General features: G+C 31.3%; 1 long non-coding RNA gene across 1 annotated transcript; it reads left to right on the forward strand.

Moving 5' to 3' along the window:
* Positions 1-2307: 2307 nt before the first annotated feature.
* Positions 2308-6555, forward strand: LOC126839847 (uncharacterized). The gene is made up of 5 exons (XR_007685981.1): positions 2308-2450; positions 2944-3091; positions 3327-3406; positions 4486-4632; positions 6459-6555. It is a non-coding gene; the product is annotated as an uncharacterized LOC126839847 (long non-coding RNA).
* The last annotated feature ends 11697 nt before the right edge of the window (positions 6556-18252 follow it).

The raw sequence follows: 18252 nt of genomic DNA on the forward strand, positions 1-18252 counted from the left end.
CACATAAAGATGCATGTCACCCGTATTATATTAACAACAAAGATGGCTAAATGTGAAACTAACGGGCATATAATTTAGCAATGAAATCTATTCAAGTAGTAAAGTGGACAGGAGTAGATAACATAAAGACAAGGGGATACACAGTTGTCTTTAGTGGAGAAACAATATATGAAAGAGGGCTTGTAGCAAACAATAAGTCACGAATGTAAAGAGATTTGAAGCCATCAATGATCGAATTTGCATCTTAGAAATCCTATATTTAATTAAAACACTTGTATTGTGCTTGTATGCTATGATACAAGCTATGCTATGATAGGCTGGTTACGAATTACTTCACTTTTTAAACAATTTTATATGTATATGCCTACAAGACTTGTCTTTTGCGGAAACGTACCTTACACCACTATAGTTTTAAGTTTTAACCCCCTCATATTATCAGGTTTTTTATATTTTTAATCTATGAAATTGTATAGAAAAACTCTTACACTGCGTTGGTTCTCATCATATTTAATAATAACAATAATTTATTTAAAACAAACTAGCCAAAAAATTATTGTTATTTAAATAATCAGGTATGCGAGACAAAATGCAAGACGTATATTCTATGAAAAATAAATATGTTTACTATTTGTTGTGAAATACAAAATAATGTACGAATAAATGTAAATGTAAAACCAATTGTATCAACAAAAAATATAGTGACATAAAATGCTGATTTTGTATAAATTGAAAATTATGTTTGATTTAAATTAAAAGGAATTGGAAGAAATAAAAAAAAGGCAAAATTGCGAATCAGAAGCAATAAGGATATTATATTGACCAATGGAAAAAATAAACTGTTGGGTTCTTATGATTGTATAGCATTAGGCGGAGAATGATGAGAAAAGAGAGCAACCAATATGTCCGTAAGTGAAATTTTGAGTGCTGGTATAAAACAAATAAAACCCTTCTGATTTGGAAGAGACAGATCCATCGGTGGAAACAAGTAAGGAATTGAGTAAGTTCGATGAAATAAAATCATAAATCAGATGTTCAACTAAAGAATGGGGCAGACGGGAAATTTTCTCAGAAGTATAATTTAAAAAAACAGGAGAAATGGTTACATTAGGCATGTACGTAAGTGCAGAAAATGATGTATCATATATCTGCAAACTAAGACTTGAATGCTAAGATATTGAAGAAAAGAGCGCAAGAAAAAAGGCGACAGAAGCGAGTATAGGAAACGATTTGGGTACACATCCCTAATTAGCTTTTATGGCAGAAAATCTTACAGAGAGAGGATCCAGGAACTGTTAAGTTTTTGAGCGGGAATTTACCGGCTAAACGACGAAAATAGAACGTTAAAAATAAATATGAAATTATGAAAATTATAAAAATGCAATAAGATCTCGACAAGTCGTCATCATTCAACTGTACCTATGTAATATACACATCAATTTTCAAACGCAATAAATTATAAATAGGCAGTTATTGGTACGCATTTTTTTCGTTTTATGATCAGAATAATGTGCTATGCTATATAATGTTTTTTTAGGGGCAATGCTCACCGGAAAAATGATTTTGACTCTATTAAAAAAATCATGAAATTTTGCAAAGAACTAAATACATTTTTTTTTAAATATACGGTTATAAATTGCACAAAAACATACTTAGAACAGTACAGAGGGGCGCTACATAGTGGTGAATATAACTGAAAGTGATTAAATCCTTTTCAAACAAACACTTGAATGCAAATTTGTGGTTAGTATGTTAAAACCAGTACAGACCAAGCACAGTATAAAGTCTATACTAGTTTATACTATAAAGTAGTATAGTAAGAAAGTATTAAAGTAAGGTGCAGTGTCCACAAATTAGCATCAAAGCGTTTTAAAGTAATTTTATCACTTTCTCTTATAATAACTCCTGTAGACCTCCCCGTTCCCACTATGCTATCCCTATAATGCCCCGACCCTACTGTACTGACTTTTGAAATTAGATGAATTGGAAAAACTTTAAAAATACACTTTTTCTTATTTGTATTTAAAGCCAAGAAGTATGCTTGCCATTGTTTTCAATTACAAACTATTTGAACAGTATAAAACACGTGCGATGACTCAAATACACTAAGATAAAACGTATTCTATTGAAAATATAGCGAAATAATATGTTCAAAAAATAGTACAATATTTTTAGTCTGTGTTTAGTCTATTGTCTGTGTTTGCACAGTCACTTTAGAGTGAGTTCTGATGACATAAACAAATGTTTAAAAAATATAAATCCAAAACAAATATACTTATAAATTGCCTATTATTAAGCATAATAGGCAATTATTATGTGGTATTTCATCCAGAACCGATAATCTTTCCGAGTACCAACTACGAACAAATATTAACACAATGATGAATATTAAGTATTTTACTTTATTATGTGTAACATATTTTACTACAATGGTAATTTCTATCGATGAAGAGGTAAATACAGTTTTTTCAGCAACAAAAGTAGGGTTTATTTCTTAGCTTCTATAGCTCATTTAGGGCCTTCGCTGTTTCTACTATTTGATGCCATCTAACTCTATCCACACTCTCTTCTAGTTTTAATCCTGGTGCATATTTTTCGAGATCTGATTTGTCTATGTCTATCCACCTATGACTTAAATTATTTACTGGTTTTTATATTAAAAAAATATAAAATTAGTCTACCAAATTATTTAGTTAAAATTTTGAAAATATCATTTTACCCAGGATGTATTACAAACATAAAATCCTTGTTATTCTCGTAATTTATTTTCACGATTTTTTTAAAAATAATTTTATATATCACTGATATAAGTGTTAGAATTGTTTCAATAATATGAATAAGTATAAGTAATAATATTAAGTATATGTTTATAGGTAAAAATATTCTGATCTTTTAATTTTAAAAATAATTAAGATTCTCTATTGTATTATTTTTTTCCAATGTTAGCAAATAAATAATCTGTGGAATGCGATAAAATATGGCGATAACGACTATATAAACTTTAACAACTTCCTTGAGTATTATGAACGCGAGGAAGCAAATGAATTTCTTGGCTTAACACGAAAATATGGAACTGAATGTTTGAATGATATAGGTAATGGTGATGCAGATAACACTTAATAACTTTATAAGTGATTCTATAAGTCAATTATTATAACTCTAACACAAACACTCTAAAATATTTTTTTTTTATTGGTATTAGGTTATAATAACACCTGTTTTACGATAGTTAGTAAAAATATATACTCATAAGCCTTATAATTTGTTTTGGTAGTATATTTAAAGCCTAAACAACATCGGTTATTAGCCTGATTATATTATGTTTCCAGGTAAAAAAGAATTCAGAATTAGAAAAGCCCAATTCACCAAAGCCGCGTTAAAAGGTCTCATACCAAGATGGCCTATATCTGTAAGTCATATGAATTTTTTATGTTATTTCTGGCAGTAATATTGTGTGCCCACAACAGTCATTAGCGAGTTAAATTTGGATTAAACAGCTGGAATATTCGTTAGCAGAGATTGTCTATAAATTAAATACTAATGAAACTGTTAAGACTAGGAATGCTTAAGTTTAAATCAATAGACAGTGGCATCATTTCAGTTTCAGTAAGGGGGGGGGAAGTTTTGGCTGGCCCATATTACAGAAAAACTCGCATAGTTTGCAGGCTCTTTTCCACATACATTTTTATCTTAATAAAATGTTATTTTCCATATGTTTTATATTTAACATAGGTTAGGGCCTAACAATATATAGTACTTAAATGACGAGGACTTGGTTTGGGGGCATAGGTCTACCGAAACCCAGCCCTATTGCGCAAATGTGAATTATGCTTTAAAGTATGTACATAAAATTTGCTAATAAGTATATAGGTATTACTATTATTCATCCAGCGTGTGCAGACTAATAATTACATATTAACAAAAATCATACAAGTAATACATCTAACCGGTCAAATATTGTATTTATATATTTTTTATATTATACATGTGTGTGGTTACACGTTAATGATAACAGATAACAAAGATAATGATAAGAGATGATTATAAAGGTGTATTTTGAGGTTATGTTAAGTATTGTAAAGTAGTGTGACTGAAATTTTATTATTATTTAATTATGTAATGTAATAAAGTTAAATAAAAGAATAAGTAATAAAAAAACAACATAAGCAAAATGGGATTAAAACAAGGGACCAGTAAAAATATTATAAATTATTATATTCTTCATAATAAAGTAAAATTCAACAGTTTTTAAGATGTTTTTCGTAAATAATATTATAAAATAGTAGTGCATCATTATGAATTAGAATTTTTGATGAAAAAAATCACTTAGCTATGTAATATAAATCATTAAACCAAAGTTAGAATGAACATTAATATTTGTTTTAACTATTTAATAGATTACATAAAATAAAGCCTAATTAATTCAGAGAAATTTGTTTACACGGTTCTTAAGAAAAAAAATTATATAAGTTTAAAAAAAATGTTTAGGTGATACGTGATGAATTTAAAAAAATTGCCTAGTAGAAAATTACCAACTCTATATTACTATCAACGACATGAAAAACTACTATAAAGAAGATGAATATACTTCAGAGGAACTCGATGATATTATGGCTGATTTCGGAGCTTCGTCGGGTAAATGTGATTTTTAATAACTACATTTTATATTAGTAAAATCATATTATATATAAACATAGTTTTAGTTAAGAAAACCATATCACAGTATTGTATTCTTGTTTATTTTGTTTAATAATAATTTTAACCTAATACAACCAAACCCAACTGATCAATAAACAATTTTACCTACTCTTATTATAAGCATAGTATTATTATTTGTTTTTGTTGTGATACGGTTTGTATTGAATGAAATCGGTATTTCTTTCTATAATATATTTATGTTTTGTGTATATTTTTATCACTACATTTGACTGTCCTTCGTGTGATCCATGACAATTATTTTAACTGCTATCTTAGTTTTACTTGTAACACTCACAATGTCTGCCATTAATGTTAACTTAGAGTCTAAGAACATTAAATACTTTCATATAAATGCATCTCATCAGACATCACTGTGTGGAAAACTCAGTACCACACTGAAGGACGTAATGGACGGCTTGATCAAGTTGATTAATTTTATAAGGTCCCGATCTTCTATTCAGCGCAGGCAGTTTAAACAGTTTTTATCTGAATGTGATTCGGCTTATTCGGATTTACTTCAACACATCAATGTTTGTTGGTTGAGTAAAGGTAAAGTGATCGAACGTTTTTGGAATAACAAATCAAAAGTAATCACGTTCTTGGTAAACTTGGATTCAGAACAAGCAAAGAAATATCATAAATTCTTAACAAACAAGTGCAATACGCTAGCTGTGGCTTTTTTAAAAGACATTCTTGAATACTTAAATGCACTTAATACTGAGTTACAAGGAAATGAAAAGTTAATATGCGATCTGATATCAAGTATCTCTGCTAGCCACCGAAAGCTTTAATTATTTGAAGGTATTGAAAATCAAGAATTTATTCATTTTCCAACAATACTTCAATATAAAAAGAATTCCGACATAGAGTGCAGTGTGTTTTTAAGTTTTTTGTCAGACCTTGGTAAAGAATTTGGTAATAGATTCAAAGATTTTGAAGAGATAAAAAAAACTGTCGCAATTTTTGAAAAATCCTCATGAAGTTTTTCTAACAGGAGAATGGACTAACGTAACTACAAAGTTGTTCGGACTTCTAAAATCTTTACTTCAAATAGAAATTATTGACTTGCAAGAAGATATTTCATTAAAATTTACAAAGCTAAATCTACTGAAGATTTTTGGGCAAAGCATGTTTTGGATAAGTATATGAATTGTAAAAAACTGGCCATAAAATTAGCTACCATGTTTGGCTCCACATATATATGTGAAACTTCGTTCTCCAAAATGACCTTTTTAATGAACAATTATCGTTTAAGATTAACTGATCTCCACATTGAAAACACTCTGCGCATTAGTTGTACTCAAAAAGAACCAAATTTTAAATACTGGCTCAGGACAAAGTATGTCATTTCTCCCATTAAACTTTAAGGTATAAAATTGTATATTTTTTTAATGAAACATTATCATTTGTAATTTATATTATATAACGTATTCTATTAAATAATTAACCTTAAAGTTGTTTATACTGTGTTTTTATAAAAAAATAAATAAATTTATTAACTAATATTTAAGTATTTCTGGACCGCAAACATTTTTTTTTTCAAACTATCTGGTCCTCCTTAGAAAGTAATAACATAAAAATGTACTCAAATTCCTTCTAAAAAATGGTCGAGGTTTATTATTTCAAAAAATTAAACTGCATTTAAAATATATTAAAAAAATGTCCAACTGTTATGTTTAAAAATGTCATGGTATTATTGAAACATTTTATTGACATTTTGTATTATGTATATATTTAGTTAATGTTATATTGGTGATTTTTAGGCGGAGAATGGAAATTATTATACAATGGCTTTAAAACAGCCATGAACGTTGGTCGTCTTCCGGAACCCAAATAGAATACTATTGAGATGGTCGCCAATAAATGTATTTAAGATAATAAACCATCTATAGTCATAGATTAGTTATACTGTTCAACATAATAATATTAAACGATATAATTATATTATAATAATACTCCGTGTAATATTTCATTAGACATTGTCGTTCAATTCAGTAAAAATAATCCGAAATATTACATGTTATTGTTTATATTATTAAAAGACCTTGTGCTAGTATTAATCAAATACTGGTTTTCAAGCAGTCGCAAGTCTGCCAAAATTTGTCGATTTCGTTAAAGAGTTCGGTGTAGACGGGAAAACAATTCCCGTAAAAATGACACTCAATCACCTCAGTGACAAAAATACCTATAAAATTGGAGATATTTTGGTAAATTACCGATAAATTACTTACTTTCCATAAGTAATATTAGGTAGGCAAAAAACATTCGTATCACTCGTCCAGTTCATCTGGCGACCGTTACGACTTACGGTGTATTGAACTAATAATTACACATCACAGTTTAACCTTTAAATTAAGATTTTGTAAAAAATTGCCTATACTTTACTCCTTAAAAATGGGCGCTGCGACGCCCTATTAACAATAAGTGAGTAATGCAGTTTTTAGAAAAAAAATTAAAACAAATGCTACTGATATTAATTGATTAACTCGTAACAACGCCCAATCTTGGTCAGAAACACTAAACAGTGGACCGTGATTACATATTTCCCTTATACTGGTAACATATGACTTCCGACCATAAGTTTCGAACCCCTGATCTGTTCAGACGCGTGACGTCACAAAGTGTCAAGATAAACTGGACGAGTCATACAAGCCGTGTAAGCATAGACCCAATAAGAATACTGAATAATATGTATTATATAGTATAATAATATGTATGTATGTTATTAGGTCTATGCGTGTAAGCCGCGTCTGGATATTTACCTCCAGTGGTTCTACCTCCAACACGATTTCACTGTTGCTGCGCAGCTGTTATCAAATCCTGTGTACACAATTATTATCAATTACTTTTTATGTTAGTAGCGTTTGTAAAATTTGTGACTCTCCCACTTTGGTAAAAATGACGACAGCTATATTACATTTATCCAAAAATTAATGTGCCTCGTGTGCATACATATAGAAAAATACATACTACCGCAAGTACCGAGTAAACTGATCAAACATTTACACATTGAACATTTTGGATCTAAACCCGCGGATAGTTATATTCTTTGCTAGTCGTTTAGGCGATATTTAATTGTTATAAAGTTATAAAGTATAACGAATATTTTTACACGCCGAGTCACTGGTGGGTTGGGCCCATTGATTGTTGTTAAATGCAGCACATGATCAAAGGAATAACGAATATTCGTGTACAGGTTTTTCACAAGGGTCGGCTATACTGGTCATCGTCAACTGTGATTACGATGCTCACCGAAGTAAATAGACTAAATCAGAAAGAAAAATTCCAATGTGAACAATAAGGTATAAGGTTATATTCATAATAAATTATATCTATACACAACTCAAAATAATAGTATAAAGTCATAATACTATATACTTAATGAGTATTACTCACAGAGACGTATTCAGAAATTTGGCGCCCGGGCTAATGTCTTGTAAGAGCGTTGGAGCTAACCGTCCGGTGACCAGCCGTAATAACGGCCTGTACGTTATTGTTATCTTTTCTGGTGCTTTCTAACTTAATTGTTACATTTTTGTTTTAATGTATTCAATTTTTGTAATCTCTGGTGGAACCAGTTGACATTGACTGTTAAATCAAAGATTTCTATTAAACAATTTTTAGTTGTTAGATAAAATTACTCTTCTCTCTGGGGCAAACTTGTTTGGTAGCATTTGGTCTGCAGCCAGCTATAAGCCCAGAAATGCCAAATCTAAATCGTCTAAGACGCTATATGTGGGAATTACGGACGTTTAACGTAAGAGAGAGAGAGATCAAATTCTTCTTCTATACTGGAATCTATAATATAAGAGTGACTAAAGAACTAAATGGTTCACTTATTGCTATAAATGAGTGAATGCTCTCAGTTTGTTAGTCTACATTCACTGATTACTTACATGACAATACATTTAAATAACAATTACACTTAGGACTTTACACATAAAAAAACTTGCTTCCACAAGGGGTTGGACAAAAGTTAGTAAAAAAAAAAAGCAGAGTAAACATTATGTTATCTTTATAAATTAGTCACAAATATAAAGTAGGTTTATTTACTATCCAAAAATTACAAAGCAATACATTTTTATAATTTACATTATATCATTACAAGTTTTAGAGGAACTATAGGTATTCATCCATTATGTCATTATACTCCAAAATGTGTGTGATATCTGATTCAATATTTAATATATTAATATTGTTTAGTCATTCTCGACCGCAAGTAACTTTTAATTCGTTTTAACGCACTTTGAAGAGCAAAGCGAATTACTTCTCTAAGAAGAATCATGTAATTTGTTAGCTATTGCTGCAGTAAACCCAACAAAAATGCAAGTTAACTACTTGCATGATGAATGGAAAAAATTAAATTATGGATCAATACCATGAACCACTTGTTCAATTAAAAAAGAAATCTTTATATTATGATGAACTTGGTATGCACAATTTAGAAAAAAAATTTAAACACAAAAATATGGAATGATGGTAGGAAATAATTAAAACATATATATTTTAGGGACTAATATATAGCTAATATATAGCTATTAAGTCAGATATGCCATGGGCAATTTTAATTGTTACATCAATAATGAAGCGAAAAGATGGTATAAAAATAATGTAATTAAAAATACTTATAAGGAATCACAAAGTAATTTAGAGATAGAGGATGCGAGAAAACAAAGGGTATTATCAATAGATATTGAGCTCGATGGGATTAAGAGACCAGCTATTATAGATACAGGTTCTAACTTTTCATGTATTGATTTTTCTTTATTGAAAAATACTGAAAACACTAAACCAAAAAATTAAGTTACTATTACAGGGGCGGACAGTACGATTTTGGAACACTTAGGAATGATGGATATAAATATTAAAATAAATAATTGTCCATAAATTGTTAATGCTTATGTAATAAAAGGGCTAAATTGTAAAATATTATTGGGAAATAATTTTAATATCACAAATAAAATGATAATTAATTTTCATGAAAAGCAAATAATTTTAACAGAGGGAAATATTATTATGCATATGGATGAAATTTGGTATAATTATAATAAAGCATGTAACTTGAGTAATATTAAAAATACAGCTTGCCTAGAATTTAACAGTGAAATTCTCGTTAACAAGAACGTAAATATACCAATAGTAAAATCATTACCATGCGTTAACGTAAAAACAAACAAAGAAAAAACACTAGTATTACTAGACCGGTCGAATGTGTAGAAAAAAATGAATGGGTCTCGCCGTCGGAAATTAATAACTCTAATGAATCATCTGTTTATAAATATGATACTAGACCTGACAATTTTAATATAACCGAGTTTTTAACGGATAATACTGTTATTAAAGAAGTAACAACACACGATAATAACAACAAAATAGTTCTTACCATTTATTTTAGAATATACAGATAAGCGGTAGTATACGAGTTTTTAGTGACTATAAAAAACTGACTCTATCCAACAGCTGACAACAACAATAATACATACAATACGGAGAACCACTGGCATCGACAATATTTGGCCGCCGCCCATCGGCCTTGAACGTTCAGTTTTCGTGAGTTTTCGTGGACTATAGTATTTTGTTTTTTCAAATCGTCGATAGATATCGCTGTCATACTAAATTTTTTATGCAGATACTAGAGTTTGGCCGAGCGGTAAACCGCCGACGGTGCCTGACTTATACAAAGTTATAAAAACAAACGAGCGTATATTGATTCCGTCGAAATACCCTTTTTATATTTTAAAACTAATGGTAATAATATTATGGTTATGATACGAAAATACAAAAAAAAAATTAAAAATCACATAAAACATCTATAATAATATAAAATGTTTCAATCCAATCGATTTTGTCGTGACAATAATTAAAATACAAACACAATATTTAAATTTAAAATACACGAACAAAAATTCACTATATAATGTAATAAAAAAAAGTAATAGTATAAATTATACGGTTATTTGATTATTTAAAATTAAATAAAAACATAAAGGTCAGCGCACTTATTTGTATTTTCATTAACCCAGCTAGATATTAATTGGTCATTTTTTAAAATATTACTTAATTTAGATCTTATTTTCTTTTTGTGTTTAAGTTTTTCAAACGTTGATTCAAAAATAGTCAAAGCGTGATCTATAATATTATTTAATTTGATTGATGGTGCCATGAGTCCTATATTTCTGTCTATGCCTAAGTAATTTTTGTGAATTAATAATATTTGATTTTTGTCTGGTCAATTTTTTTTCGTTATTAAATTTATTTCACATCTTGTAGTAAAAATGGTTCATCTAATTCCTCACTTCTTTCACAGTTAGTACCTGTTGATGTTATTAATGAAAAAACACAAGTACTACGAAAAGAAGTTCGGATTGTCCTAGCCGTAGGATTTTTGTTATAACCCCCTTTTTGTCGGAAAATTTAAAAAAGATTTTCGAGTACGTCTTGATTTAGTCTGTTTGTAAATAAAAACACTTTATCATTGTTTTTTAATTCGTCATCGAAAAAACTGAAGACACCATTAATTGTTTGAGTGAAGCCATTAAAACAGGGGGGGGGGCGATTCACTTTGCCTTTACTATTGATTTTATGTAGGTCTTTAAAATAATCTTTTGCTTTCAATAAAAATAATTTAACTACACCTGAATTATTTAAAGCACAAGTGTACGGGTTTGCACTAATCTATATCATTTCTACTGTTAAGGCAATCAAACAGGTTATTCATGAATTCGGTAAAATCAGCTGTGTCAAAGGCCGTGTTACTTTTTAATTCAGTAGTAGAAATACACGTTCGAATAGCCGATGCCACAGAGTGGCTAAAAACTTGAGCAGCCAATTTAACACTCATTTTTTGGAACGAATTGGGGTGAATATGAGTATCGGTTATTTTTGGTAAAGCGTTACTTTTTTGATTATTTTTATCTATATTATATGTTAATTCAACGTCGTTAAACGATATAATTTTTTCTTTTTTTTTAAAGTATTTCCCAATAAATTGTTTCTCACACTTTTGAGAAGGTGGGGCGTGTCAAATAAATTGATTTGTTATAGAGATAAATTTGTTTGAATGCTATCTAACTTATTAATGGCTTCTCCGATGTGTGATGGTGGAGCACATTGATTCTGAAGCCGCCTCTTTTTCGATTGAGCTGTCTGACTTGATATTGATGGAAGTTTGAATCTTTGACCAGACTCTTTTTCGTTTGACAAATTTACTTCGATTTGGTTATTTAAAACACAACTGTCTTTGTCTTCTAGTTGCTTTGATGTATTGTCGCATTGAACTGGTGAACTACAAAGATTAGATACGGTTTCATTCATTTCTGGATTTTGTTTCAGAAATGAATGTACAATCGTAAACCACTGTACCTTAGGCTGATAAATATCAACTGCAGATGCTCCTGATTTTTTAGAATTATTTTTTTTTTAATTCTTGATAATAAGCTGATCTAATATTTTTAATCTTTTGGGCTACTTCACGAATACCAAAACCATCGATACCCATTTCATCGCATATTTTTTTTAAGGCTCCATCTCTTGCATCTCTGTCTTTGTACACTTCAGAATTTATTTTCCACAAACATTCCGCATCGCGATACAATTCAACAAATTGAATTGTTTGTTTTGTATTCATTTTGTACACTGACATTACGCTGACGTAGGAAATGTAATTATTATTATATAAAAATAAAATGTATTAATTAACTTAATTAATAAATTATAAGTTAATACATTTTATTATTTCACTCGTACAAAAAACGAAACAAATACGTGTATATACGCAAGAAACTTCACACTTGGTAGATGTTTCACGACTAAACCGGTCGTGTTTACTCTAACATGCCGGAGTAATCACGACCGATCTATTTTTGGTCGTTGACGACTCCCAATACCACGACTACCAGTTCACACCGAGCAGTGATTACGACTAATACGACCTATAGTAGTATTCTCGCCCAGTCTACGATTCCGTGTGAACCCGGCTTTAGACGAAAATGTCGTTTAAATTCTGCGTCTGTAAATTTAGGTACCATCAACTCAGTAAAATCCTTTGTATTAGTCCTCCTGTCTTTTAAATTATCTTCTTCGCTAAAGAGAATTAGGTCTTCTCCAAAGTTTTCAAAATCACAACCAAAATACAGAGGTTCAAGATATATGTCTAATTGAAAAAATGGTAAATGTTCATTTTTTCATGTTTATTCTTATAAAATTCTATATAATTTATCGAAACTTATTTACTTTTTTGAGTTGGAATTGCTTGAACTGCATAACTAACAATCTTGGTGACAACAGTTTTTTTACTTAATACAAATTCTTTAAATAAATTTAACTTTAAAGAATTATTTTGGTCCATGATAATTATTAATTATATAATCAATTAATTATTAATTACACACACCGACACATTTTTAAAATTTTTATTTTGAAATCGTACAATCTGTAATATATTTAATTAAAATAAGCACAAAAGATAATATTTATGGTAAGCAGATGTATAATAATATATTGAGACAGTAGGCTTGATAGAAGGGGCCAGCTAGTGCAGGTACTTCATGACGTGTGAAATCGTAGATTAGTCAACCAATAGGTCGCGACACCACGTTCGCTTTAGTCACCTTTTGGGGTCACCAGGGATAGTATGGACGGATAGATCAAAGATCATGGGGTTTTGATTGTTGAATATTTTGGAGGGTAGGCCCTTGTAGAATGTTTTGGCAGTTTTTTTAACTGTTGGGATAGAGAGATCATTATGGAGGGTATCATTGGAGACGTAAAATGAGGCTTTTGTTATTTGGTGGAGTAATTTGTTTTGGAAGGTTTGTATTTTATTGATGTTGGATGATTTGGCAGGTCCCAAAGCTGGATGCCATAGGTTCAAATTGGTGGTTTGAGTAGTTTGTATATGAGAAATTTGTTTTTGAGATTGAGGTGCTGTGATTTGAGAAGGAAATGCAATTGACGGAAGCAGTTTTTTAAGACGAGACGTTTGGCATGAATATGAGTTATCTAAGTAAGGCGGTGGTCTAGGTGTAGACCCAGGTATCTGACATTTTGAGCGTTTTAGAGTAAATGTGCAGTGAATGGATTTAGTCTCGTTGATTTTTAATCCCCATTCTTTATACCAAGTTGATAACAGATTGAGGTGGTTTTGGATAAGGTTTGAGACCGTTACAGGGTCGGCGTGAAGGGCTAGGAGAGCTTTATCGTCAGCAAAGTCGCCGGTAGTAGTTTATTGTATAGTGGGCTCATCCGAGGTGAAAAGACTAAATAACAAAGGTGCTGCGACAGCTCCTTGAGGAACACCAGCACGAATTGGAGATATTTCAGAAATAGAAGAACCTGACCGTACGGTAAAGTGTCTATTTTCTAAGTAAGATTTAAATAATAGGTAGAAATATGGGCGAAGAAACGATTTTAGTTTGAAGAGGAGACCATCGTGCCTCACTTTGTCAAAGGCCTGTGTCATGTCCAAAAATGCACCCGTGCATAGTAGCTTTTTCTCTAGTGTGTAGGAAATTTTGTCAACTAAGCGGTGTACTTGGAGAATAGTTGAGTGGTTGTGACGAAAACCAAATTGTGTGTTTGGGAGGTTGGATTCGGTTGTAGAGAGGGTACGTTCCGACATAGTTTAAATTAAAAAAATTGAATTTTAGCGGGAATTTTAGCCGATCTATGCCCCGAATTTCTAGCTAAACCCCGCTGTAAATTATAAATGAACCGGGATCATTGATAATGGTTTTGGTCAACAACCAGTACCGGTTTGCGCTGGCGAATCTCTTAAGCGTGTCTTGCGGTTAGTTATTATCAAATTTTGTTCCCGCGCTTATTGTATTTGGAGTCTGGTGATATTATGGTATGTAAATTAAATAAATCCAATATTTAAATTAAAATGAATCCACAAGTTAAACGAAAGTTGTATGAGTATAATGTAAACGAGTACAACAAATGTATGTACCGGAGAAAAGTATGTATTGTGTCTTTACCGTATTTAGTCGAAGAAGAACGTTACAAAACTAAGAGAAGGTAGAAGGTATTTTACATTTTGTCAAATTTGAAATTTATCGAGAATAGTATGTTAAATGCTTCGATGCGAATCTGTGGATAGTATGTTCAAACCAGTTATAGCGGTAGTTCAGTATTTAAATTTATACTGTAAAACTTTTTTATAAACCAACAGTTGTTGGTCTGTCAAAGAGGTTTCATTTTTTGATACGATCTCGTTTAAAGTATTTAAATCATAACCTATTGTATACTTCTTCGTCTGTTATAATATTTTCCAGTTGCTGCCTGAAGTATTCGTGACGAATATCTTCTGAAAGATCATCTTTGTACTTATTCCATAGGCTCAATGCATCAGAATAACTTACACGCCGCTAAGCTTTCCAATCCTTTGTAACGCGACAAAATCTATTTCGGTGTGCCAAATAAATTCGTGCCCCGTGTTTTGTATTCGTGTATATTGTGAGCTCGTGCGCTTTTTAGTAACCGGTATTTAGATTGCCGCTCAGCCTTATAATCGGATAACACTGCACCGTCATCACCATTCGTATGTTGTATCACAAGTGAAGCTAGAGAATGCTTATGTCCTCGAACATCCTGAAACTCGTTTGGTTAGGAGTACATTCAATGAAATCTACTTGAAAATCTATAATTCCCCTCCCTCTGATCCCTTATCATCATCCTTTGACTGTCATTTAAAAAATTTAAAAAAATTAGAAATTTCTCCTTGAAATAATGAATTTGTCAGTTAAGCTGTCATGGCGCTATGCGCTTCGATTGTAATTCTATAATACTATGTGTAAAAATAACTCTAAAAGTTTTTAAGGTTCCTTTACGGGTTTTTCTAAGAAGATAAAATTTTTAAAAATCGCTCAACCAGTTTCACTCAATCAATTTTAATTTTGATGTCGTTGTAGAAAATGGCCAATGTTAAATCTACAGAAATACTTATGAAATATTTACAGCATGTGTTCCATATAGGCGTAGATAAATCATAACGTAACCTGTATATCTAAAGGTATTTATTCATTTATATTTTAAATAGTATGACCTATGTATGGTGACGATGTTAACTAATTGACTTAATTACACACATATTTAGTGTAGTTTATTTGATATTTAGTTTGTACTTTCAAGTCCGTTCAGTATTAGTATTTGAGTCACTTCTTGAGAAAGAAGTTTTCAAAGGTAATGCTGTAATTGAAAATAAATTAATTGAAGTAACAATGCAATACCTTAATTATCGTTCCTTTATAAAAAAAATGGAGCTTCGTAGTTAGAAGGTGCTACGGTTCTGTAAGACAGTGGACCAGTCGCTCTTGTCTACTACAGTGAGTTGGGTACAAGCCATTAGTTTTTTTTTAAATTAAAATGATTAATTATTTTATTCGATCTTATCCTATCAAATAATGTAATAATGTATTATCTATGTCTTCAAGCAGGCTTATGTGTCGATATAATTTGTCTATAATTTCTAGGTGTGATATATTGGTGTTATGTATATTTAACTTAATTATAAAACTAACAATCCGTCGACTTGTTTTCATCGTCTGCACAATCGTCATTGGTCATAGCTTCCAACTCTAAGATAGTGGCCCTTCTTTTTTCAATGGCCTTTTTTTCGTAGACGATTTCTATTTCCAATGCATTATTCTGCTCACTGACTGTCTTCTTTTCAAATTCCAACTTGTCGTTTAATGCGTGCACTTTCTTATGAAGCAGATCGATTTCTAATTCAAGTTGTTCCGTTTTCAAATTAGCAGTCTTAAAAAAGTAAAACAAAACTAATATCGTATAGTTTGGTTTTAGAAATAATATTATGAAGTCGGTCAAAAAAATAAAAAGAATAAGAATAAAAAATAAGAATTATATTTTTAGCTGTCTTATAGCACTACTCAAATCCTTTATAATCACGATCTTACGACCTAGTCTGGTAACATCTCGCAAAGCGTACCCGTTTTGTCCCATTATGGCGACCACACTAGTGATGTTTTATGCACGGGAAAAAAACGTGTCGACTGATCAATGCACTTGTGTGGCCACCACGTATAACAAAACAGCTACGCTTTTCCGTATAGGGAGTTACACGACCTGGTTATAAGATAGTGGTTACACTGGTTTACTTGACTTATATAAGTGCTCATAATGTTTTAAATATAATTTTCTTCGGCCCTAGTAAAACGTGTCTAGTTTTCGGGATCAATACAACCCAATCCCAAATTTAGCCTCTACAGATTTTGTCAACTTTAAAGTACTTCAATATTTTTCATATTTCAGATACGGCAATGTTTTAATTGTTATCGAAGTTGGATGGGACCGAAATGCAGAAAACGTACACGACCTAGCAGAATCGTTTTGCACAAAAGTAAAAAATAATAGACCAACCTATAAAGCTTGAGAGGTTAAATTGTTTTACAATACACTACTTGTAGTCATTTGTCACGATAATTATGTAATAGGTAGTTACATTCAAACGGCTCAGCGCCATAAGTATCTCGTTTTCTATTTTTTCTATGAATTGTTGACGAGCCTCCTGGTCACCGGAATATGCTAGCAGTGCTTTTGTTAGTTGTGTAACATCCTCATATTCTTTAACGACATCCCACGTGCGTTTCCATTCCATTCTAGCGTTCTTGTAATCGCGTAACCCACGAGCCACTGTCTCTCTTAGCTCCTTGTACATTTCCCTAGTGATATTGTCTAAACGAGATTTAATCAATTGCACCATTCGCAATTTGTCTTTAGTAACCAACTTCATAAGCCTTAACGCAAAAGTGTAATAATTATTGGACTTGGCTTTTTCTTATTTTAGTACGACTACTCACACGTTGACAATACATGGGGGATATTGTACAGACAATAGCTCTGTCGTCTTGGAAGTAGGTTTTCCCTGCATAGCTTCTTGCATCGCCATAATGGACACTAGATCCTGACACATGGCCGTCGGTTGTAAGATTAACTGCATTGCTCCATTATAATTATTCGTTTCCACTTCTTCCAGCACACCTTGTCTGTCTTCTATCTATACATAGACGTTCCATACTTGTAGAATTGAGTGTACACAAATTATAATGGTTTATAATTTAATAATACTCGACTGTAATATTTCAAGCCGAGAGTTAGATAGAATTCCTTTCGAACCTTTGTAATGACCGTCTTAATACGTTTCTTTAGCACAGACAACAAGTTAATTCTACGGTACGCCATGGGGTCTTGTATACTGTCAGCTTCCATATCGTCCAATAGAAAGGCAATGAGCTTTTCCACGTAAGGATCCCGGCACTCCGTAGAATTAGGATCTTGCTCTCTAAGCATCTCTTGTTCGATAGCTTCGTAAATCATCAGGTATAAGTCTTTGGCGCGTTTTCTAGTTTCGGGCACGCGACGTTGGCTTAGCACTTCCCATACATCACTGGCTAAATCGTTTATATTTTCGTTTATGGATCGTCCATCGCTATTTGGAGATATTACTGGCAAATCTTGTTGGGATGGTGTCAACGCTTGTCTATAAAAAATTCGATTATACAATTTCTAATCAATGATAATATCATATAATATTTAAGA

Source organism: Adelges cooleyi, unplaced genomic scaffold (assembly GCF_023614345.1).
Source record: "Adelges cooleyi isolate 19-005CV unplaced genomic scaffold, UGA_ACOO_1.1 ACOO_flye_CR_arks_rails_tigmint_CR_PRNA_308, whole genome shotgun sequence".
Classification (NCBI taxonomy): Eukaryota; Metazoa; Arthropoda; class Insecta; order Hemiptera; family Adelgidae; genus Adelges; species Adelges cooleyi.